Source organism: Grus americana, chromosome 24 (assembly GCF_028858705.1).
Source record: "Grus americana isolate bGruAme1 chromosome 24, bGruAme1.mat, whole genome shotgun sequence".
In the NCBI taxonomy this organism is placed as follows: domain Eukaryota; kingdom Metazoa; phylum Chordata; class Aves; order Gruiformes; family Gruidae; genus Grus; species Grus americana.
The window spans coordinates 5,326,575-5,351,360 of NC_072875.1; the positions used below are offsets into that span (position 1 = coordinate 5,326,575).

Genomic DNA, 24,786 nt, shown 5'->3' on the forward strand with positions numbered 1-24,786 from the left:
CCCACCCTTCCCCGTCCTCCTGTTATTTGCAACCCCCTTTCAACCGCTATCGCATCACCCCGTCCTTGTGCCCTGCATCACCTCCAACTCCTCCAGCTCAGCTCCGTCCTGACATCGGTGCCGTGGGGGCCACCGAAGCAGCTCCCCTTCCAGGCGGTCGGATGCTTCCCAAGGTTGGTCCTCTGCAAAACCCCAGACGGTGACACCTGGGTGCAAGATGCCACCCTGTGAATAAAAAAAACCCCAAACCCCACGTAAATGCATCTTGCATGAGACGCACAGCCTGATGCGTTGAGCGGTATGGGTGGAAAGGGGTCTCAGCGCATCCGCAGCTGCTGCCTTTGGTTTTTTGGTGGGGAGCTGGACTGAGCAGAGGTGACAGACGGGCTGTTTGGGTGCCTCTGTCAGCGGGTACGTACGGGTGGGAGAGCTGGCAGAGGGACTTTGCCCTGACCTGCAAACCCCAGCGCCTGTCTTGGAGGGCAACAGTTCCAAGCGCTCTGCAACCTACCAGAAAGTGAAGATTTACAGATAAAGCAGAAGGACCTTTTATTTTGTTTTGTTTTTCCAGCTGGAAAGAGAAGGACACATTCCCACAGAGGAAACACCGTATTTACTTTTTGCTTTTTCTTTTTTTTATTGTGGTTGGGCTGAACTGTACCAAGTCTCTTTAAGCTCTCTCGAACGCAGGATTTTCTCACTTTCCGGTAAACTGCAGTTACCATGGAGAGGGCTGAGACAAGCCAAATGCAAAAACATTGGAAACTACACCCAAACTCACCGCAGCCATATCAAACAGTTAATTAGAAAGACCGTCCATGTGTTTCCCATTCCCTGGAATGGTTTGAATCAATTGCCCCGTGATTTATCACCTGTTTTCTGTGCGAACGGTTCAGCTCTGCTCTCGTGCATGTGTTGGAAAGGGGATTTGTGCTGTACAGTGAAGGAGGGAAGGGAGATATTAAGGACTTTTTTAAAAAAAAATGCAACCCAATCATCAAATAACCAATTCTGCCCCTTCCCCCTGTATAAATCTCTCCCTGGAATGATACGCTTTGGATCTTGATGAGATTTCTAGCCCTTGGCAAGAGGGAAAAAGGAGAGACAGCTTTTGCCTTGCTTTGATTTTGGAGAGTGGAAGATCATAGCGTGCCTGGCCGTTCCTGGGGCTGTTTTATACCGTGCCCAGATGGAAATTCAGCCCAGCGTGTTTCCCCGGGGCTGTTTCCTTCCCCGTACACATGAAGTTGGGCGGGTGGGTGGGAAGCGGGAAGGGGGTGGCTGGAGGGGAGAGAGGGACGAGAAGAAGAAATCCAAACTTCCCACAAGGTCTCCTCTCGACGTGTGAGGTTGTCCACCCACTAAGCGGTAGCACCTCATCGCACGGCACGTCGGTGACTTCGGTGACACGACTTGTGGCTGCAAAATCATTTGGAGATGGTTCCGCGCTGCCAGGCGGGGAGCAGCGTCCGTCCGTCTGTCCAGAGCCATGGCTCTCCTCCAGCCTGCCCATCCTCCTTCCCTGGGTGCCATCTCCTTTCGACGAACGCCTTGGGGCGGCCCCTCCGCTGCCCAGGCGTCCCATCGCCACCACGGAAAGCGGGTAACAGCAGCAGGTCGGCGGGAAAGCGCACGGAAAATTTAATTCCCCAGCCTGCTGCGTCCTGCCCGCACGAGCTGGGGCTGCAGCCCTGCCATACCTCTGCTCCCCCTTCACAAGGGAAAAAAAAACCAACCAAAAACCAAACAAACCCAAAAAACACACCTCGGTCTTGCCTTGCGTGCAAGTGCTTCGAAGCAGGGTTGGTTCCTCCCGCAGGGACAGCCCCTAGCATCCAAAAGCAGCAAAAAAAGATGTCTTGGAGGAGATTCCCTCCGCGTTTCGGTTCTTTCCAAAGAAAGCTGACCTGGTTTTATCTCTGCCATCTCCTTTTGCATCCTAAACTGTCAAGCGGCGTCTTTGCGGTGGATTGGCAAGCCAGGATCGCCCGAGATGAATGTGGCGTTATCAGAGTCGGCCATTCCCCCACACCCGTGCTCCGGTGAAGTCTTCTGGCCGGGATGTGTAGGGCTGGGTTGGAAATCCTGCACATTTATCTAACCCATCCCCCAAAGCAGCTGTTGGCCTGAAAGGTGGCTGCTCCTCTCGCGATCCACATTCCACCCTTCCTGCCAAAACCGGGGGAGAGAGGGAATAAAACTTGCTTTCCTATCATTAGCAGATGATTGAAAAACCTTGCAGCTCCCCCAGCCAAGTGCGAGAGATACCAGGCCCTTTAAGAGAGATCCAGAAAGGTTCGACTGGGGGACTAAGACACCTAAGAGGGCTGGAAATGGACATTCGAGTAGGATCCCACAGTGGAGAAGGAGACAGAGAAAAATCTCTATTCGAGGGGAAACCGAGGCAGCAACAAGCAGTGGAGCAAAAGCACGTCAAAATTGTCATTTATCTGTGTTCCTCTGTTCCCACAGTGAACACAGTGCATGGACTGGTTTAGCTTGAACTAAATTTACCTCTTCATTGCTCTGATTGCAGCTAATCTCGCTTCTGCCCTGATCCTGGCCACGTAAGGGCAGCAAAACCCCTGTCCAGCATGTGGGGGTACTCGCTCCGTCTCTTCGGATTCTGCAGAGGTCTGGAGAAGGTTGTCTTCTTCAAAGGAAAAGGTCAGCCCTGTGCCTCAGTTTCCCCTCTCACTGCAAAGGAAATAGCAGGTGGCAGGGGACGCGTGGTGCTGCTTTGGGACTGTGCAATCCGCAAGGAAGGAAACTATCTTCAAGCAGCAGGAAAAAAAAGAGATATTTCCCAGGAATTTCCAAAGGTTTTCCCACCCTGGGAAATGGTGGAGGTGTGCCCTGAGGTTGCTGCAACCCCTGGCACTGCCCTAACCCGTAGGTCCCCAGCTCCAGGGTGGCAGCCCCGCACCAGGGTTGAGGTCCTGCGAGCAGCCGGGATGCTTTGGGTACGATCCTGCCACATTTTGCGAACGCTTATCGAGCTGGGGGTACTTCCTAACGCTCCCCCCCTCCCCTCCCAGCTTTGCTGGAGCTGCTCTAGAAGCTTCTAGCACTGGATTTCATCTCAGCCTTCCAGCAGTGACCCTGAAAAACCACAAAGAAACCACCGACGCCTCATTTCGGGGCTGTGGGATGCTTTCTGCAGCCTCAGGCTGTCAGCGAGAGCGAGCTCCGCTTGCCGCTTCGGGCCCCTACGATGAAAATGGACCCGGTTTTTATGGCTGGTGACGGGCAGAGCTGCTCGTGGGAAGTTTCCCAGCAAAGCTGAGCAAAGAGCAGGATGTTTTGTTGGGGAAAAGGAGGAGAGGGGCTCTGCTGAAGACCCCGAAACCTCCCAGCAGGAGGGATGAAAACGGCCGAGAGATTTGCAAGGCAAGAGGGAACGGGGCTTTGCAAAGAGCAATGACCTCTGTAAAGTGCTCCGAGGAGAAGCAGCTTGGAAAGGAGGATCACAGCTACAGATGTGTGAGTGACGGATCCAAGATAATTCAGCTGAGATCCAGCTCAAATGGGCGGCTTTTCATCAGCGCAGACGCTCCCTTCCACGACAGCTCCTCTTCAAACGCTCTGCTCTGACGGATTAAAATCCAGAGCCGAGTTGCTGTTCGGTCTTTTTCCTTTAGCAAACGTGGCCGTGAACTGTTTCGGCATCGAGGGGACTCTTTCCCTAATCTGGAGGGGAGGGGGGAATGAAGCTTTGCATCAGGTTGCATTAACTTCCTTCGCTCTTACCCATTTCGAAGAGAAACCAGAGCTGCCAAAAACTAGAAGCCTACACACATGCCGGGGATTGGCAACAGGTCACCCTGCGACCTGCAACGAGTAATGAATATGGAGGAGCAAAGCCAGAATCTGCTTTTCAGGTGTACATATGCCATATACAAAGGCAAAAAAACCCCAATCTGCTTAAAAACATTAAGAGCTAAACCCACTCAATCTGCAGGTCCCGGTGCGACACACGGCGGTGCGGCACAGGTAGGAGTGATGGAAACGGGCGTTGCTGGCCAAAACGTGTACGCTGTGAGATCCTGGACTCGAGCCTCGTGATCTCAGACTCTGAAATAGCTTCAGTTAAGGAAAATCGTCCAGGTAAGCGCAGGGCACGCTACACCCCTGCTCGGGACGATCTGGCCCTTGGTGAACGGTAGGAGGCAAGTTTCTGTGTTCGGAGTCTAGGTTACGCTGCCTTTTCATTTATCAGGGAGACGCTGTGGTTTGTGCATTTTATTATATTTAATGGGGTATTATTTTTTTCTTGCTGGCTGTTTGTTTGAGAAATTTCTCCCAGGGGAGCTTCTTTTGATCGCTCGGTTGCCAGACAGAATGACATCAGACAGACGCTCAGAGGAATGATAAAAAGGCAGAGCCTTATTTCTTAATAACCGTCTCTGGCAAAACACAGAGCAAAGTTAAACGCGCTGGAGAGCACCAGGCCCTGATGCTGCTTGGGGTACAGGCCAGGGGAGAGAGGAGGAGGCTGCTCTCCCCCAAATTGTGCACCAAAACCCCCAGCAATACTGGCAGTGTGTCGTACTCCTCTCCAAAGCCAAGGAGGAGGGGCAGCAGAGGATGCTAAGTCCAGAAGGTGCTAACGTCTTGCCCTAGCCTCGTTATCCCTTATTTCACAGGGAAGTTGTGCAAGTCTCTGTCCCGATTTAATCTTGGGGTTTCTGCTTTGCCACTTGCCCCTGCTGTGAGCATTGCACCGTTCCTCTCCAACCCACAGCTGCCTTGACCTTCCCCTCCTCAGCAAAGCAAAGGTTTGCTCGTGTTTCCACGTCAGTTCATGCCGGAGTACGAGTATGTATCAAAGTATAACACGTGAGGCATTGCTTACCTGGTTATTTTGAGTAATTTCTTTCTCCGGAGCCAAGCCCCCAAGATGTGCCGACAAGAGGAGCGGGTCTCTACATTGCTTGGGGGGTTTCGCTGCTCCTGAATCCAGAATTTCACAGCATTTCTGCTGATTCCTGCTGCTCTCTTCCTCGTACCGGCATCTAAAAGGAAGAGTTTAATGAGACGGTCAGCTACTCCCTTTTGGAGACGGGCAGAAGACCAGGAAATAAGTGATCAAAAGTTCACGGTTGCCTCAATACCCGATTACAGACATGGCAGAAATCCTAAGGTTCCCGTTAGAGCCCCTGCAAAAGTTGAAACTAAACTAAAAGCCATCTAAAGCCGTAGTTACATCTGGCTATCAGTTTCTTCTCACTGCCTTCTCTTTTTAAGTTGCTTATAAATTTTTTGGACAAAGTTTCTTTTGGGCTAAAGTTTTCTGTTTGGAAATTCCTCAAAAGTATTTTTTTTTTTTTTTTAACAAGTAGAAAACGTGAGAAAAGGGGTCCGGCGATTCACATATTTTGTCATGCAAAAATCCCGTCCTACTCCTCTGCCACGGTTGTTCCCTGCCCTGCACCACCACGGGATGCAACGAGACGCTGGCGGAATCGGGGTTTGCAGGCTGGGTAAGGAGGGGAGAGAGTCTATAACAATTTTGGGATAGCATCAGCTAGGAAAAAAACCTATATAGTCCCCAACACACATGTATTCCCTAACTAATACCCCGCTTCTCGACAACATCCAAAAGTTAGCATGTGAAAATGCTCAAGCCCACTGTCCTCTACAAATTCAGGGTGAATTTGTGCTCCCGCCGCTGTAAGAGGTGGCTGAGATGGTTTCAGGTAAACGTGAGTCTTGTGCGAGCACCATCTGACAGCCTGGGTATACCAGAGAGGTTCCATTTCCCCTCTGTGCTCTTATAAACGGGCTTCATGGGGGACTCCTGAAGAGTAACCACTAAATAAGGCTGTAAAAGAATATTTTTCCTCTCCTCTTTTTTTTTTTTTTTTTTAATATACAGGGGCAGTAAGAAAAAGCAATGCAGTCAACAGGAAGATCGAAGCGAGGATTGCCCGGGGTGGGAGCATTTCCTTCACCCAGGAGCTGAGAACTTGCCCAGGGAACAGAGAGCTGGTTGTCAGCCCAACACAGGAGATCATTTTCCATTCATGCTCCGTGACCATTGTCTGGACCACAATGGCCATCCTCGGCCTCGGGCAGGATGGTGGTACCACGCTCCGGTGGGTGTCCTGCCCAGCGGAGGATGGCCTGTGCAGACAAGAGATGCAGTGTGGTCGGGGAGGAAGGGGATGCACACGATAATTCAAGACATACAGAGGGGAGGTTGTAGGAGTCTTGCATTTTCTGCTTTTATTTGTGTCGATGCTTTCCTCCAGGCTGAATTCCCACTTTTCTGGTCAAGTCTGCAGAACGTGGACAATCCAGTTTAACGTGTAACACATAAATACAGAATTTGAATAAGTAAATCCTCCAAACCCTAGTCCTTATAGATTTATTGGATCAAATTTCTCTTCCAGTTTCTTCAAGGACACCTGCAGGATTCAAGACGAGTGATATGAATCAGGATTTCGCCCACTGAAGACAAATTCGGGAAGGGCCTTTGCATAATTTAGATGGCTTTGCCTCACTTTGATGACTTCTCCTCATCTGCAGGTGCCTTAAAGAAGTTTAAAAATTGTGGATTGATCTCCAAGCTTTGGAGACAGAGCAGGAACAGCTTCACCTCCTCAAAGATGCTCTCAGAGTAGGGATCCTGTATCCACACCCAGAACTCTCCTGGCAGTTATTAAAGTCCTTAATACAGCACTTGTCTTCCTTGGCCCCTTCCTTACCCTTCAACTCGAACACAAACACAGCTTTACCGCTGCCCAGGAGGCTTGACGCTGCAGGGTTAATAAGTCTAGATCAAGGAAAAAAAAAACCTCCAAAAAACAACTAAGGGGGGAAAAAAACCCCAACCAGACCCCAGTCGTAATGCCCAGTATCACATCCCCTTCCCCTAAAAACCATGCGGCTCCAGTTGAGATGGATGCCGGGCTGCTGGCGACTGGCTTCATGTGAAACAGATGATCATGAGAGGTCTTGGAAGAGCTGGCGGGGCTGGAGACGTCCCTGGAAGAAGCAGTCCGGGGTGGGGAAGGGCAGCGGGAGGGTGGGACGGCAAAGGCTTCTTCCAGGAAAGAGTCAGCTGAGGCGTAGTTTCCAACAAAAAGGGGCCTGGGAAGGCTGGGGTGAGAGACGGGCTTTCCTGGAAAGAAGGGGGGTCTGGATGGCTGTAATCTGGACAACACACGTGCACCCTCCTTGCCCGCGTGAACCCCCCTCTGCTTTCTGCCCTCCCGATTTTCCAAAAAGGTGGGAAGTTTCCACCCCTGCCCGTGTGCTTATGCTGTCCTCCAGCTGCACGGCCTGCAGGAAGGGGGTCACTGGCCGAACCCCCGTCAGCTGGAAGAAACGGGCACCCAGGCGCTGGTGGGGAGCAGCCCCCGACAGCACCCCCTCGCCCCAAAAGAGCCAGGCGAGCTAACACGTGCTCCCCAAAACCCACAGTTCCTGGATCTGGCGTTGCCCAGAAACATTGCCCAAGAGTTAGGCTATTAATAACTGCAGCAATAACACATAACACGTGGCCTGCGCCTTTTGCCGTCCAACTGCCTTCCCCGCATTAACCACCTAATTAACTGATAAGGGAAGGAAGCGGGGAACAGTCGGAGCCACAATGCGAGACGAAGGACGCAGGATACATTTACCCAAACTTAAATTTGGCCCTTTTTCCTCCTGCCAAAAGAAGCAAACAAACAAACATCTGAAAGAGCAGCGTGGCTTTTTTGCGGGACTGTAAGCGATGGGGACAATGCTAATTTTACAACCCATCTGCAAGATCGCTTTGCCGGGAGCCTGCAGAGATGGCGACGGGAGCGTCGGCTCTGACGGAGGACCACTCGCTGATCCGCGTACACGGCTGTCCTCGCCCCGGGGACAACAAGGATGACAGGACACAGAACAATGGCCTGGAACGGAGCTGAAAGGTTTTGATAGCGGCTGAAATCGGGAATCAGTAACACGCATTCCCCCTGGAGGTTACTGTGGCAGAGATTAAAGGAGGACTAAGGTTCAAGGAAAACACGAGCCAGCATTGCACAATGCTGGCAAAAGGTCTCCTTTCGTGGAGAACGCTTTGAAAGCTCTGAGGATGTGGGAAAGAAAAAAAAATGCAACCTCTTTTTTAGCTTTTTTTCCTATTGCCGTGCCACCCAGATGGCCTTCAGCAGGTCCATGTGGATCTGCTGACCTTTCCGATAGCGGCCCTGCGCTTTGTCGATGTGAAGGCACGAGGCGATGGAGGGGTTTGCTTTCACTGACGGCCTTGGCTGTCACGCCAGCTGCCCTGGGGACGTGCAGCTTGGGAGAAACCAAGGCCAGAGCCTGTTCCCCATACCTCCTCTGTCAGATCGCTTGGGATGCTGGCATAGTTTGGGGTTTCTTGGCTTTAGGTACAAAAAAGGGGCAAAACAAGGGCTCACCCAGAAATAGGGGCCCGGTTCTCTCCGCAAATGACTCTACATATCTACCTGCACCTTTGGGACCTCACGACCCATGAGTGCTTGGCCCTGCATCCCTATCATGGTCTCGTTCCACCTAGAGCTTTCCATCAGAGACCACGATACCTATTTCCTGAACTGAAGCCAACTCAGACCCTGTTGCTAAGGGGGATTTGGGTTTCAGCTACCAGAAAGATTACTGCCTACGCGTCCTCTGAGCTGCCAGTGCCTTACAGACCCTTGCAGTGGGATGTAAAGCCCCACGGCCCCACTCCTTGAACCTCCTGATTTGTGCTGGGTCACTCGATCCTGCAAAAGGATTCGCAGCCCTGAGAGGGCAGCGTGTCCTGGGTGGGTTAGGGGAAGGAAGACCTGGGTCTGGGCTAACCTCCCCATATCCATCACAAGGAAAACTCTCAGGAGGCTTTCTCATGGGGGTTTTACAGTTTTTTTCTCCATCCCGCCCTGCCATCGGATCTGTGCAAGCCCCCAAGACTGTCCAACACAAGCACAAGAAGGTGCTGTGGGTGAGGCCTCGGCTCTTTCCCCTCTCCCCGCCGCTGGAATCTGCAAGCTCAGCAGCAGCTGCCATGGAGCACGGGAGCTGCTGGCTCCGCATGAGATGTGGAGCAGCCCCAGCCTGGCTCCAGGGCCGGACGGAGCGGGGGATGCTCACGCCTGGGCATTGCACGTGATCCAAGCTGCAACGCCGAAGCACCCGGTCGCATTTCCCTGCGGCAGTGCGGTGGCCCAGACCCAAAGCACGTCCAGCAACTGCAATAATGCTCTCCACCCCGTAAAAAAAAAAAAATCATCCCTGGCAGGGTAGGCAAGGAAGAAATAAAATGCCCAGCATAGCTAGAATTAAGAAATTCCCTTCTCTCCCTGCAGACAGAGACACGAACCGCTAACATGCAAGACTGCTTGCTTGCGCCCGCAGTTTCGCCACGGCTGGATGGAATCTAGGAGATAGGGTAGGAAGCGGAGGTCTGGCTTTGATGTGCAGCCACCACCCGTCTCCTCTCTGTTATTCCTTCTCCCTTGTGCCAAACCACTGTAATAGATGCTGCCCCTCTGCCCCCGTGATCTGGGGGTCCCTGCGCAGATGAATTCTTCACTCAGATAACTATCAGCGACCACGAGGTGGGGAAGGCCAAGGTAAACATGCATCCATCCATCAGCAGACGCATGATGAAGTTCTCCCCCTCTTTGAGGGATTCGCCCTGGGAGGTCAATTGCAAAGTGATGGCTGCAGCGAGGTGGGAGGGAAGCCAGCGCTCACCTGTCGGATCAGCCCCATAAATCCCACGGATGCTACCAGCGTCCCTGCCAACGGGATTCATTGGGGAAGAGCGCAGCCCACCTCTGAGGTGGTCCCAGCCTTTGCCAGCCAAATGGGTCTTCTCCTGCACAACGTCGCCAAGGGGAAGGCGTTGGTGCCGCGTGTGCTGGTAGTTTTGGCAAGAAGGTAGCAAGGACAGGAGAGCTGCCATCAGCTCACAGCTACTGACCCTTCCGAACTGTAGAAAAACAAAAATGGCAGCCTCGTGGTTTAAAATATCCTCCAAAAGGAGGGGAGAAAAAAAAAAAAAGGAAAGGGAAAGTGAGACAAAAATTCCCACGAAGACAGCAAAGCCCTGAGCATGCCTTCACCGTGTCTTCCCATCTTGCCTTCCCACGAATGGACCCTGGCTGATCTCCAGACCCCAGCTGGGTGAGCAGCAAAAAATTTTCCAATGTGACAAACTGGCTGATCCGCATGACACGGGGAGCTGCCTCCTGGGCAGAGGGGCACCGAGCAAGATGCTCCCTCCCTCGCTCAAGCGCATCGCAAAGGAGCAGGAATTTGTGGCCTGCTGGGCCAAGGGAGATAAAAGACGTGCCGTCACCATCCGGCACCGAGGGGCTTCTCTGAGGGACGCCAGGGCTGAGGGGATAGGGTTTTTTGGCTAAGCTGGGAGGATGAGTCAAGTTGGGGGTTCAGAGCTGACCCCCAAAGGCAGACCAGGTACTTTGGGACCTTGGTCTCTATGGGATGTGATGGGAGCTGGTCTGGGCTCGGAGGAGGAGGAGGGTTGAGCAGACACATCCACAGAGCAGCACAGCCATGGGAGCTGTTGGCCAAAGTCAACAGAGACACTGGGAGAGGAGCTCGGTCAGTGGCTGGGAGAACACAGATCAGACCGTGGCGGATCTGAAAACGTACCATGTTTGCCTGGGGCTGTCAAGGAAAAGTAATTTATTTGCTGACAGGGTGGTAGCAAAGTAGATTAAGAGAAAGAACAAGAGGGCGTAGCAGGTTCTCTCTGTGCTTCGGTCCACCCTTCAGTCCCACCCTTGGATGGGTTTGGGTCTCTTTGGACTGAAGACGGCGCAAGAGCAGAAATTTGGAGTGAAGTCAGGATCAAAGCCTCGAGCTGTTTGCACTGATACGGCGTAAGAAATAGGTGCATACTACAACGTTTTCCTGCCATCAGTGTCCATTTTCCCCTTACCCTTTGGACATAACTTAGAGCTCTGCCCCGCGATTCTGTTGAGTTGGCTCACGATAATAAACCTAATTTATATCTGGAGGGAGCCCTGACTTTTCCCTCCCACCAACTCCGCGCGATACAAGTGCTCTGCCTGTAAATGCTGATATAAGGGAAACGCGCTGCTCGCAGGGAGCGCTCGATGCTGTTCCCATTGGCATGTGATATATCATGATTAACAGTCTCTCCTTCGCGATATTACTGGCCCCAACCCGTGATCTTGGGAAGAATTCAAAGTCTGGCTTATCAGCAAAAACATAAGCTAGTTAAACTTAAAACAGCAAGACTCAGCTCAGGCTAGAGGATGATTTATTAAGAATCATGGACTTTGGAGACGGAGAGAGGGAAAGGAAGCCACAAACCCCACATACAGCCTGTAAAAGTTCCAGTTTATAATCTAACACGAGTGACTAGCCTAGGCTGAGAAACCATCTGGGATTCATCACAAGGTAGAGACAAGCAGCTGCAACGAGTTCACGGACAGGAGCGTCGCTCCTGCAGGCGCGATGCAGAATCCGGCTCCTCCTTTTGAGTTGCTCCTGCACCCTCCCCAGGTACCCCCATCTCGTGCACCCCCCAGGCTTGGGGTACCGAGGGGGGACGTAGGAAATCTGTGGGGGTGCTTGCCTGATTTGGGCATAGCCAGGCTCTAAGGGGACTACACAGCATCCTCCGTCTCAGTTAAAACTAGCTGCAGTTCCCCATTTGGGCGGCATCCAGTTGTTCCCCATTAACCAGGCAGAAATATTTCCTTTTGGTATGTAATAATTTGTAAAAAGTAGGCATCTCCATTATGAATATGTATCTGAATAAAATCTCACCTAAAGCAAGGCAAATAACTCATAAAAATACACTCACGGCGGATTTTTTTGTACAAGAGCAAACCAAAGTATTAGAAATAAAGTGAAATGAAGATATCAGAATCAAGGTGACACTTTTGCAAAGCCTTCTGATTTGGCAGAAACTCACTTTTTCCCACTAGGAAGGCATTACATCCCCAAACCTTCGGCTTGCGCTTACAGAAAGCGCTGCAGGCTTTATTAACGATCGCTAAAATCTGAGGACCAGAAGCATCCAAGCTGACACCTCCCTTTCTGCAAAAGGGAAAAATATATATAAAATATACTACCTGCCAGTCCGATACCATCAGCTGGGATGAAAGTCATTCAGGAAACAAAGCAGGGGGGCTGGATTTCTTAGCTGCAGCCATATCATTCTCATTAAGGCCTTAATTAACTGCATTTAATGCAGTCCCTGGAAACTGGCAAAAACCTGAGGTTCCCCTCAAGGGCAAAAAAAATCACAGCTTGGCTTTCAGATGGGTGCTGATGAGAAAGGGGATGGGTAAAATGTGTTCATCAAGGTAGAAATTATTATGGGAGCACCAATCAGGGGAAAGCCGCCCTTCCCCGCTGACTGCCCATAAGGCGTTTCGCCGCAACGCGGGTTACAGGGACACGCGGGTGGCTATGTGGGGCCGGGAACGTGCTTGGGAGGGCTGTTAAAGGTAGGGCTTTAATTCCTCCCAGCGCCAAAGCCTGGGAGAACAGCTGAGCACGGCTGCTGGCATTTAATACCCAACATCTGCATCCTTACTGCTTCGCCGTGCGAGGACCACCGCCGTGGGACGGAGACAGATGCGGGCGGCAGCGGGTCCCACCGAGAAACCTCCAGTGTGTTGCTCTTGGAGGAGGCAGCTGCTTTTTGCAAGGGCTCCCCGGGACTTGTTTCACCATTTTTTTTTGGCAGCCGAGTGCCAATCCGGGTTACCTTTCGAGCTGCAAACATCGGCAGAGACTCAGTTTGCTCTCTACTTCCCAGAAGAGCGGGCATAGCCTCCGGACCCTTGGCTTCCTCGTGTTTGATCTGGAGCTGGCACCGGGGGAACCAGACGGGACGGGCAGATAAGAGAGTTGAGTGCTGCGCTCCGGAGCCGTCATCTCCGGCCAGGAAGGCAGAGCGTCACGGATGAGGAGGAAGGGCTCAGGGACATTAAGGGTATAGGATAAACTCCTCTTCCTCCTCGCCTTAGGGGACAGCGACGGCATCCCGTCTCAGCCTCACGCCTGAATTTCTCCATCTCTGAAACAGGGAGGCAGCAAACCCTTCCTGCCAGAAGAGCTTCTGAGGTTTCTCTCAAACCCAACCCACCTGCTCAGAGATGCTGGTAACCCGGACACGGCGTCCTTGGTGTGCAAGGAGGGCAAAACCCGGGGGAAAAGAGCTCTCTGCTTCCCCACTTGGTCCCCGCCGGGCTGGGACCCCATGCAACGCCCCTTGCCTATGATGGGTGCCCTGCGCTGAGCTGACAAGGGCAGGGAAAGGTTTGCTCTCTGCAGGAGAGGCGACAAAGCTGCCCTGCAAAGGTCATTCCCCTCCGGTCCCTTAAGCCGCCCCCTTAACGCGAGCCTGTGTTTGTGCATTCTTGTTTTATAGGAAGGGAAAAAGCCAGCGAATATAAACTGAGCAAGCAGGGAAGCTAATGAGCTGCTCTCAGGCCTCGCTGCCTGTAAAACGGAGCTGCAAAAGGCAGGGTTAGCCCGGGGCGAGGGACTGGTGCCTGCACGGCCCCCGCTGTGTGAGGGTCTGCTGACCGGGGCTACCGTGCTGAGCTCGTGAGATGCCAGACCCCACGCACAGAACATTTCTAAATCTTAAAAAAAAAAAAAAAAAAAAGAAGACAAAAAGAGTCTCTGCGGTCCCATTTGGGGCTGGTTGGGTGCTTTCAGGCTCGGGGTCTGCGCTGCGCCCACCCTCCATCCCAGCCGTCATCTCAGGCAGCAGAGCTTTGCTGGGAGGACAGCCTCTCCCAGCAGACACACGCAAACCAAGCAAGATTTTGGGCTTTGAAGTATTGCTCACTGCAGCAGCCGCAGAGGGAACAGCCTGAGAGCAAGCCTGCTTCCCCACCCCCCCTTCACCCTGAACCAGCCTGCGCAGGACCTTGGAGGAGATCCCTTCCTCCAGGCTTTTAGTTTCTGCCGCCAGGAATCAGCAGAGCCATGGGACACCGCAAACACCAGACCTCGACGAGATCTTTGGCTCCCTTGAAGTCGTAGCCAGGCTGGCAGAGAGCAGAGGGGTCAAAGCATCCCGCTCGCTCGCTTTCTGCTGGGGTAAACTCCAGTTATTTCCGTGCGGAGCTTACGCAGCGCTGCCTGGGGGTTGTGCGCGAGGCTTTTTGAGCCCCGAGCATCAGGCTGGTGCCCCCAAAACCGGCAAGGACTGAGCTGGGAGGTCGAGGCACTTCCCCCCGCAAGCTGCCTCCGTGTTCCCGGCATCTTCCCCAAATCAGTCGTCACCTGAATTTTCACCTCCAGCCGCAAACACTTATCCCCCAAGCCAGTCAAATGCTTTTAGCTAAAACGCCAAAACCACACAAAACGCGCAGTTTTACAAAAATGTCAAGCCAGCTGCGCGGAAAGCAGCTTGGCACCGCGGTGACACACACGCCGCGCAGCCTGGCCCCTCTCCCTCCGAACGTGGGCGGTGCGATGCAATTCTGCCACGGCAATCTTTCCGGGGACTGGAAACGGGGCGCACTGGTGCAATGAGCTGTGCTTGTTCTCAGCTTGATAATTCGGTCTGCCTCTGATTTTGCGGTACCATGCCTTCAAACCCCAAAGCCCTGCTCTCCCTAGCAGCTGAGCACTGATGGGTTTTACTGCATTAGTAAAGCACCGACGGCATTTCGCTTCTGAGACAACCCGGTCCCTAAAAGCAACGGTGCCAGTCAACCCCCGGCCGGCCGGCAGCTCGACCGACTGTTTAATTTCCAAGTTATCCCCATCGGCCCCCACGGTTTATGTAACTTCATTTCATGTGAAGTGGATCCACTTCCTTCTCTCCGGAGGAAGAGATAAACAGCAAGGAGGCATCCGCCTGAGCAGCGTGTGGCCAAACCGAGCCTAAACCCAAGGGACCCCCGGACACTTTTTGGACATTTAGGCCAGGCCTGGGTTTTATTCCGAGCCCTTGTCTAAAGAAATAAGCTTGCACTGCTCTGATCCAGCCGGCACTCCAGCGTAGACAAGTAAATAAATGACTAAAACTAAGTAAACCTGCTGAACAGGAGGTTAGCAAATGCAGACGGAAAAACAGACTTTTTTTTTTTTTTTGCCTGTTTTAAAACCAGTCAGAGGACATTGGCAAACGCTCTCACCGTGGCCTAAGAGCCGGACGACGGTTCTCTGGGACTTTCCTAAGAGGAAATAGGGGACAGGCTTCGCTCCCTGTCACCATGCACTTTAACTCAAGTGGTTTGCACGAGAAATCGCTTACACCTAAGAGAAACGGTCAAACACCGACCTGACGATGCTGAGCCGCAACCCCGTCTGAGGACATTTTAGTCCCCACTCTTGGAAAGGCATGGATTTGAAAGAGATCGGCATTGCAATGAGAAATGGAAACCCATTGCGTATTAATTCCCGCTGATCCCAGCTGATTTTTTCTCTTCTTGTTCTTATCAGGTCAGGAAACCCAAGCTGAGTCTTGATAAAATTCTAGGTAATTAAAATCCAGCTTCCTTGGGTTTAAATCTTATCACCCAGTGACGAGGGGCCTCTTCCATCCCAAAACCAGTGACTTGGGCTCCCTCCTCACCTCTTCAATGTGATTTTTTGCTTTTTGGTGGCTATTCGTCTCGCATTCACAAAAGACCTGCTGCCTGGGCTCATGCAGGATTTGCATTCATGGGGAGGGATTCAGGTCAGCTGAATCCACCGAGGAAAAAAAAAAAAAAAAGCAGCCCACCTCAGCCCCAAAAATCCCTTCTTTCTCCTGCATTTCCAAATCCATGGCGGTGGGAAGCGTGAGGCACTGCGGACCTCGGGAGAGGGCAGAGGCATCGGTCCCCGCGTCCTGCACGGAGCTGACATCAGTTCCTCTCGGTTTTATTAACGTGGTCTCAGCTCTGGCCTGATTTTTTTTTTTTCTTATTTTTTTTAATTGCCTCGTAATTCCTGCAGCACTTCGAGATTTTATAAGCCTCCTGCTTTCCCCAAGGTCAAGAACGAGTGCCCCCAGCTCCCCCGTTTTCTTAATCACCAAATAGCGAGTGAACAGTAAAAGAGGAACGCGGATGCCGTTTCCTTGCACCGATGGGGTACGTGTGCTGTGCGAGGCACTGCAGTTTAAAGGAGGAAAAATTACTCACAATTTAAGTTGCTTCACGGCCTTTCTCGCCCCCCTCCATCTCTTGGTGACAGAAGGTACCCAGAAAGGTGAAGATGGTGATAGAAAATGACACGGCATGCCCTGAGCACTCAAAGCTCCTGCTTTGGGGAGGTTTTTGAAGGTTTTTTTTGGTCAGACGCTTTGAAAAAGTCTTACAGGAGACGGTAGCAAGAAGAGGCGAGTTTAAAGCTGCGTGGTTCACCAGGAGAAGTGGGCCTGGTGGACTGTCCGTGGGTGGTAGGAAGCAGGTGGGGTTTGGTTTGCTTTAGGGCAATTAGGACCAGATCGAAGCTATACGAGGCTCTCTTTAAGGGCTGGTTTGAGCCACCGCCAAGCGAGGTTTCTAGGGAAGGTTTCTCATTAAAACAGCCACCGTACAACAAACCCGAGCGTGGCTGAGCACTGATGGAGACGGTCCGAGCTCGGACCGGTGACGTTCACATCACACACGAAGAAGCAAAAGCCTGCGCGCTGTTATCTGGCCAAGACAGAAGATATCAGCCTGGGGAAAACCTGTGTCCTCCCTGCGGAGCGTGCGGTGGGGGAAGCTGCAGGTTTATCTGCTGGGAGCGGCACGAGTTATTTTAGCGAATGGCTTTTGCAATGCAGCTCCTTAAAGGTGACCCGTGCCTTATTGCATCCTCCACCCGAGGCTTCACAGAACCGGTCCCGTAAGGAGGACGCAGGCTGGTTTTCAGAGGCGCATAGAGAAGGGCCAACAGTGACAGCGTTTGGAGAGAGGTGTACGTCAGAGGTTCTTACCCGGCGCGAGCTCAGCAGGGCGTAGCTCTCTCTGCAAGATACTGTCCATCAGCAGGTCACCTCCAGGAGAGCCCACAGCCAACACGCGAGCCTGCGCAGAGACAGACCCTGATTAACCTGATAGGAAGCCAGCGCAGCAAACTGCTACGAATGGGTCTAGCAGGCCAAGCTTGTGCTGCTTGTGGCATTTTACTCCAGCGCCACGAGCCCTGACGTGTCAGCTCCTCCCGTTTTGAGCTCCTGTTCTCCCACCCGCGCCCGCAGAAACCTTCCCTGTATCAGGGGCGAGCGGTGGTCCCTGGAGAAGGATGATGCCCACGGTTGCCTGCACCAGCCCAGCTGCAGCGCCTGGATGGGAGCTGGAGGGAGGACGAGCGATGCAACGTCCCCTGAAAACATCCACTAAAGACAGACAGGTCCTTCTGCCCTGCCAGTCAGACCAGTTACCCAGACTGGGATAACGGCTGGCCATCTGAATCCCTCCGCTGGGGCACCAGAGCTGCTGGCAACAGCTGATTGTGTTTGTTCAGATGAGAACAATTTTCCTTCGCTTGTGCTCTCCACAGACCCAACCTGGAGGCCTCCGAGCCCGCCTGCCAACAACAACAGGAGGGCGGGATGAGGACCATATCTATTTCCGATGGAGCTGTCGGCTGGCCTCGGGGGCTGTTGGCTTCACCGGACTGCTGATTGAGCAAGCATCCTCAGCCGTGAAAGGGAAACGTCAAATCTCACGGCCTCCAGCGCGCTGCTGGACCCTCCTCTAATGATCCACCGTAGAGTACTCTCACCCCATCGCCGTGGTACCCGAGGCCACAGGGATGGACAGCCGGGGCTCGGCCAGAGCCGGCGTTTGGCACGGGGGAAGAGAAGTCAGGGAGATAGCACATGCACAAACACACGCAGGCAGGGGGGAATTTGGAGGCATGGACCTAGTCAGAGGGGCCAAGTCTGCTCTTCCCGTGAGAAAGTCAGACAGGAGCTTCCAGGGAGCCCAGCTAAGTTCAGAAATACCTCTTTATCGCTCGGCCGGCCCTCTGGTAACACTGGAAAGGGACGCGGCTTCTTCTGACCCCTGCTCTCCCTGGGTACTAGGATGACCAGAAATAGCACAGGAGACAGGGACTGAAGCAGAGAGGTCCCAAACGGCCGCCCCCGTGTCCCAGGACAGGAGGCAAGGAGCCGCTTTCCCGCACACAACTATCTCCATCAGCCCTTTACGTGCTTCCCGGGAGCGCCCGGTGCTGAGAGCATCACAGCCGGCGTGCAGGCATCGGCTCAGGGCTGCACCCCAAGACCTGCTTTTCCAGACACCCCCGTACACCGGTCCCAAACCAAAAGCAGAGACAGGATTGCTCATAAAACTCAGCCTGCGCGCAGCCCGAGTGCCTCCAGAGCCCTAAAGACTAATCAGAGGAGACGGCCAGAACAGACCCCGAGCTGACACGTTGGTTTTGGGGTGACAACAACTTCTCGCTGTTCTCCTATAACCCTACACATAGACATCCCTATTGCAGCGCTGATAAATCCAAAGAGATCTAAGGATTGCTCGATTTCGCGTGCCGGGGCTGAATAATTTCATTAGCGTCTTGAGTTCCAAAGAAGAAAACACGTTTCTAGCTCCGAGACTCACTGAGAAGCTCAGAGCGAATCCAACCGTGGATGGAACAGGAGCAACAAAAATGGAATGAAAAAGAAAGAGTGTGTGATTTTTCAGCCGGTGCCAGAAGCAAATCACGATTCGTTGACACCTAGAGATGGAGAAGTGGAGACCGTCTGAAAAGGGAGGGAATAAATAAGACTTTGTACGAGGTCTAGAGAGATAACTTGAGGGAAAGAGAGCTAGGCAGTGTTTTTCCAGCTGAATAGAGTTTCGCCAGACAGCATTTTGGAGGCATGTCTCAATCTGATGAAAACACCTATTCGGGATTATGAAAGCATCGCGTTGCAGGAGGGTTCGTGCCTTGTGCTGGGCTCTTATTCCTCTCGGCTTCGGTCTTATTTGTAAAGTCAGAAGGAAATGTTTCTTCTTGTGAATATTTCCTTTTAGGTGAAATTCCAAACTTCTGAATTTAAAGATGAACCTGACAGTCAGAAATTTTTGAATTTCTGACAGGACGAGAATTCCTTATTTCTTTAAAACCCTCTGCTTTCTGCTGGCGGCCAGTCCTCGGGGGAGGCCGAAGGGTCGTGGTGCACCAGCTCCGGGGCTGTCCTGCCTCAGTTTCCCCATGCACAAAGCAAGGATGAGGCTACGCACTGGGGAGGGGCGAGCTCATCTCTGGCACACATGTTGCACCAGGGCTGCCGATCCCCTACGGTTCCCTTCCAGATGGTCGCCCAGACCCAGACGGAGCCTCAGGCTGCTCGCTCCGGGCTGTGGGAATACCGGCGAGAAGCTAGACCGAGCGGAGAGCGTCGACGGAGGGCTTCCCCTCGGCGCTCGCAGACAGGCTCTTCCTTCTCACCAGACGTCTTGGCTGACGGCTCGTCGCTTCGCTGGTGGGAGAAGCGCCAGCTTTGTCTCCTGGCACACGCCGGCGGCGGCGATGGAGGGCGAGACGCGTGGCATTCGAAGGGAAACCGGGGTCGAGCCGGCAGCTTCAACCTCCCCCCTAAGTGCATCTCCAGCAACGCGGCCGCCCGGATCGCGCCGTTGCCTCTGCCGACAGCTTTATTGCTGCTGCGGGCTGAGAGGGGTCCGTGGGGTGACCTGGCCCTGCACCATCCCTGCTCGACGGCTGCTCAGACAGGGAGAAGAGTTTTGGAGAAATGGAGGAAAAATTTCCCAGAAAGCAGCTATGGAAAATCGGCTGCCCTCGGGGAAGTTTCTGCTTGGCCTTCCTGCAATGCAGAGGAAGGCTGGCAGGAAAACCTCCTCAAATGAGCTTTTTCTAACAGGAAAGAAGAAAACAAAAAAAAAAAAAGAAGAGCAGATGTTTGCTAAGGCTGCTCTCAGTTGCTCTCACCCCTTCCTGCACATAGCCCTGACCCAGGTCCTCTCTCAGACGGGGTCTCACCCCCACAGCAGAGCCCAGCACTAGCCCAACGCAGTCTTTGATAGCCCCAGCTGACCCGGGGGGCCATTCCTCCCCCAGCCTGGAGCTACCGGCACAGCTCCGCTTTACTCAGCTCCCCCGCTCCCCCAGACTTTGTTCCTTCTGGGATTTTAGCCACGCAAAATGCAGATTTTATGTTTCAAAAGTAAAGATAGCATTTAACGGAAGAAAAGGTCTGTGTGGATGGAGAGAACCACCATCCTAGACTGGGATTAGTCTTGGGCGTCCTCACTCGCTCCTGCAACCGCCTGCATCCTCCCCAGGCTCCTGGTACCCATCACCCTCCGTGCCGTGTCCACTGTGGGGCATTTCAAGCCACCAGCCCAGAGCATCCATGCCCCGTCCTCCCATAGAAAGGTACGAATGAACCAGTTTTAGGAAAAATGTGTTAAAAATTCCGTATCGGACGTGGCTGTGCTCAAGCGCTGAGCCCAGGGTCCCTCTGCGGACACAGATGCCACCTCCCCGCGGTCCCCGAGCACTGACCCCGTCTCCCCATCCTCCCACCACGCGTAATTCACTCGCGGTGCCCGACGCAGCCCGGTCCCGATAAATGCCAGCGCCCAGACATGACCTAGGTGTGGAGGGCAGCGGTGGGCGATGGCCGAGGGCCAGCTGCCCCGTTATGAGATCCCCCACTGTTCTCCACAAAGAATAACCCCTTGTCCTGCCCCGACGGCTCCCCCTCGGCCAAGGGGGCTGGGGGTAGCGGGGCAGCGTGGTGTCGAGGACAAAAAGCATTAGTTTGGAGACCCAGAGACGAAAAGAGATGCAAGAGGAGGTCAGACAGGGCTGCCCCAGTCCTTGGCCTGTACCCAGCGGTACCGGAGCGATGGCTTCACGCCAGGGTCCTGCCCCTTCCCCGCGAAGATTTGGTTATCCCAGCACCGAGGGACGCATCGCTGGGGGACGCTGCCGAGGGGATGTCGGGGGAGCGAGGGGGAGGTCTCGCACACGGCTGCCTTTCCTTGGCACGGCAGGGAGCAGCTTGGACCGGAGCGAGTCCTCCTGCTGCATGGCAGCATCTCATGGCAGGCATTTGCTTCAAGCTGTGCCGAGGGTTTATTTTTCCAGCAAAAATAATTTCATTTAGTGGAATTTTTTTCCCCTTCTCAACCTGTCTTCTCCCGTAACAGCCCATCCTTGGGAACGGCTGGTCAGCTGGATGGCACATCAAGTCAGCAGGCACATGAAAAGCCAGCCCAGGTTATGTCATTTATTTTCCAACCGAGCGTAGCTGGGGGCTCCTTGTTTTCTTCTCGCCACCAGAAATGTAAGGCTCAACACATCATTTGCTAACGGCATTTACCACTCCTGGTGTCAGAGGGGATACGCGGGAGGGGGTATGCACCGTGCTATGAGCTATGCTGCGCATACAGCAGTACGTGCGCGTTTTGTGCGCTTCGGCAAAGCTCCCGCTCTGCAGATGGAACTACTGCTTTTGCTGCCGCACTGTGTGCACGCACCAGAATAAGATATAATGGGTTTATTTTAGCAGAGCTCACCCAGCTACCGAAGTCATAAGCGCTGACGTAGCTTTATACGCGTCATCGCGCCCTTCTTGCAACCTGAATGGACAACGTAGCCAAGGTGGAAGGAGGTGCACTGAGCAATGCTAAAAATAAGCAGGTAGCAGATCCATGGTCAGAGCAAAAGCCACTCACCTGCTAGGGTCTCAGCAAACCCCTCTCCTGGTGAAGGTCCTCGTACCGCAAGCACCAACACCAGCCGGGATCCTCGTGGGATGTGGAAGGGTTGGATAACTGAGCTTGAGCCGTCCGCTTGTGGTTTTGCAAATATCTCCTGAGCAGCAGAAGTTAATGAGCCTGTAAGGAGAAAAAAAAAAAAAAAGGCTTGCAATTCTTTATAACAAGGCTGCCAGCTATACATTATGTTTAATAGGACAGTTATCCTATGTTAAATACTGGCATGATTAAAAACATGTTTATAAAGGATTAGCGGCTCTGCAATGGCTACATGTCTGTTCCGAGGCTGTTAAATCTCCCAGAATATGTTTCTAATCATCTGTACAATAACCATCTTAATAAATCAGAATTAGAGGCATATCTGGGTGAGCGTGGATTCCAGACTGCACCTGGTGGGGTTTTGTAGAAGGGAAAAAAAAACAAACCCCAAAACAACAAGCATAAGATGTTTGAAGAAAAAACAACTGCTGTTTATGGAAATCCAGTGGTGCACGGACACGGAGAGCATTTGATGGAGACACGGCGATTATATCTGCGAGTGCCACCTCCCCAGATCCCCACAGGTTTGTGGGACCGAGGTGAGGAGAGGCATCCTGCCTGCAAGCCCAACCGTCCCACCTCACCTGCTGAAACAACCAAGAGAGAAACCCTTTAGCTTGGCGCTAGAGCACGAAAGCACCCAGGGCAGGTTACTACTCCAAAATTTTTCTTGCACTTCTATTTGGTGCGTTCCTTGCCCGGCATCACAAGTCACGCTCCTGGGGATGGATTTGGGGCAGCAGTACCCCGCTGCTAGCAAAACGCCCAGGCGCGGCGAAGGCGTTTAGCAAAAATAAACGCCGAGGTAGAGTTTGAACTGTTTATTTTCCAACTCTGGGCCATTCATCCAGTGACACCGCTCTGTTGCAGTGAGTCTCTCTCTGTTTATATCAGATGATTAATGAGACACAGATTGTCTTTAGACCTGACGGATGTTGCAGTCACCAGGGGTAAGTACAAATTTGGGCTTGATCTCCCATTTTCTCCTCCCACCTCTGTCTGCAGCCACCACACCATCCTGATTGGCCCCAGAAAACAGATTTTCTTCTCTTTTCATGCAATCAAACCCAAGATTTTATTACTTTCTTTTTTTATGGCCTCTCCATCTACCCTCTGCAATCAGCCCTCTTTTAGCCGGAACCTCTGATGACACGGGAACGGGGTCACAACTGCAATTAGCTCAGAGAAAGCGAAGGGACAGATCAAACACCAAATAAAGGAGGGAGCCGGAGAGGTAAGGCAGAAGACAACTTGGGTTTAGCGCACCCGAAGCACGCTGCTGAATTAGGGGAGAGCGATCTGCCAGGACGCGTGCGGTGATGCTCGAGAGCGCAGCAACCGCGGGATGCTAGAAGCAGTTCTAACAAACCCAGGGTGATGCACAGATGCCATTTCCAGCAGACACCGGGCTGTCCCTGCTCCAGAAAATGCTACTTACAGCTTCAGCATCACCCACGTACTTTTTCCTGCCGGGCTACTGACCTGTTCAACACCTTTCCTATGTGGCACCCGTTGGTGCATCTCCCATTTTCCTACCGAGCGAAGAGTTGGAAAGCAGCTCGGGGATCCAATTAGCCCCACTAATCAAACATCTGCATAGAGACGGGGAAGCTGTAAGAACGGGCAGAACGTTAATTTATGAGCCCAATTAATAACAATAATAGCAAAGGCTTCTTTGCAATGGCTAAATGGGGCTGGATTAAAACCAGCTTGAATGTGTCACTGCAACAAGGCTTTTGCATCCCCCCAAAGTATGGCTCAGGGCAGGAGTGGTTGACACATTTCTCCAGCACTCAAAGCTCAAATTGAAAAGCTGCCATTAACATTAAAAGGAAAAAATAGCTTTCAAAAAACTCCATACGTTTGGGGTTTTTTTTTTCCCCCCTTCCTTTCCTTCTTTCTGATTCACCCTTCTGATATTTTGCTTGGACTCCAATCCTAATGCATTCATCCTTCTTAGCACATTTTTGGGCTGCTTCCACCATTGTTCTTGGAAACCTTTTTTTCTTTTTCTTTTTTTTTTTTTTTTAAGGACATATATTTAGATATACAACCTGGTCTCCCACATTAAAACTCCTACCTCAGGCTGGAAAAGGAAGCATATAGAAAAAGGAATCCGGCTCCAAGGCCGCTGCCCGAGACGCACACGCGGCAGGAGGCACCCGCCACAGGGCTGCGCGTGTGTGCAGCCGGGCGTGCATTTGCACACGCGTGTGTGCAAGGGGCGTGCGGGGAGCTGGGCCACGAGCACGTGCTGGCGGGTACCTGGCTCCGGGTGACAGGGACCGCTCGGTGTCAGCAGAGGAGGTGGCATCGCCGGCGGGACGCGCGTCTGCGTGCGGCATTCGAGGGCTCCGTCTCCAGCGCAGAAACGTCTCCCGAAGGCTTGGCCGGCTCCCGCGGCTCCTCATCGCTCCTCCGCACCTCGCTCTAGCCCGGGGTGGAGGGACACGAGCGTTTCCTTAAATTGTGCAACACACACAAGCATATTTGCAGCCAGGTTTGGGGGAACGGCGAGGGGTCGCACCAGTCACCCCACACCGGTCCCCAGCTGGAAGGGGCTCGGGCCATCCGGGTTGCCGCAGATATCGCGCTTTGCCAATGGAGCGGGTGGGTTTGGACAGGCTGGTTTTAATAACTCACAAGCGCTCAGCCCGCACCCAAACATCTCATTTTGAAAAGGCAGGTTGGAGTCCAAGAAGCACTCGCAGGCTTTTCATAAACACACTTTAATAATCTTCATCAAGAATTTTAATACAGAGCGAGCTGCCTGCCAGGAAATGCATTTACACTGTCAGCTGCCGAGAGAAATAGCACTGCATCGCTGCTCAATACCAGAAACACCCTCTCCCTCCCTCTGAGCTTTTCCTCTCTTCCCCTTTGTATGAAACGTGGTGCTTAGGATATCGGAGGGACCAAAAATCCCAGTGGGGAGCTGGGCAGCTCCCTGTGGCATCCCCTGAGGCGGGGTGCAGCCCCTTTGTGTGCCCACCATCATCCCAGCTCTTGCCGAGCTGGACCTCTGTTGGTCTCATGCTTCGCCTCATTTTTTTTTTTTTTTTTTTTTTTAATTTTTGGGGGGTTTAAAGGCTGC

The 24,786-nt window shown here is 52.8% G+C and overlaps 1 protein-coding gene across 1 annotated transcript in view; it reads right to left on the reverse strand.

The window, feature by feature from the left end:
- Positions 1–327: 327 nt before the first annotated feature.
- SNX19 (sorting nexin 19) overlaps positions 328–24,786 on the reverse strand; it is a 123,438-nt gene continuing 98,979 nt past the window's right edge. The window contains exons 17-23 of the mRNA XM_054802858.1: positions 23,958–24,462; positions 23,175–23,303; positions 21,612–21,773; positions 4,856–5,015; positions 3,426–3,690; positions 2,515–2,697; positions 328–2,169 (exon numbers count right to left, since the gene is read on the reverse strand). The gene's annotated coding sequence lies outside the window, so the exon portion shown is untranslated. The remainder of the gene's footprint in view (positions 2,170–2,514; positions 2,698–3,425; positions 3,691–4,855; positions 5,016–21,611; positions 21,774–23,174; positions 23,304–23,957; positions 24,463–24,786) is intronic.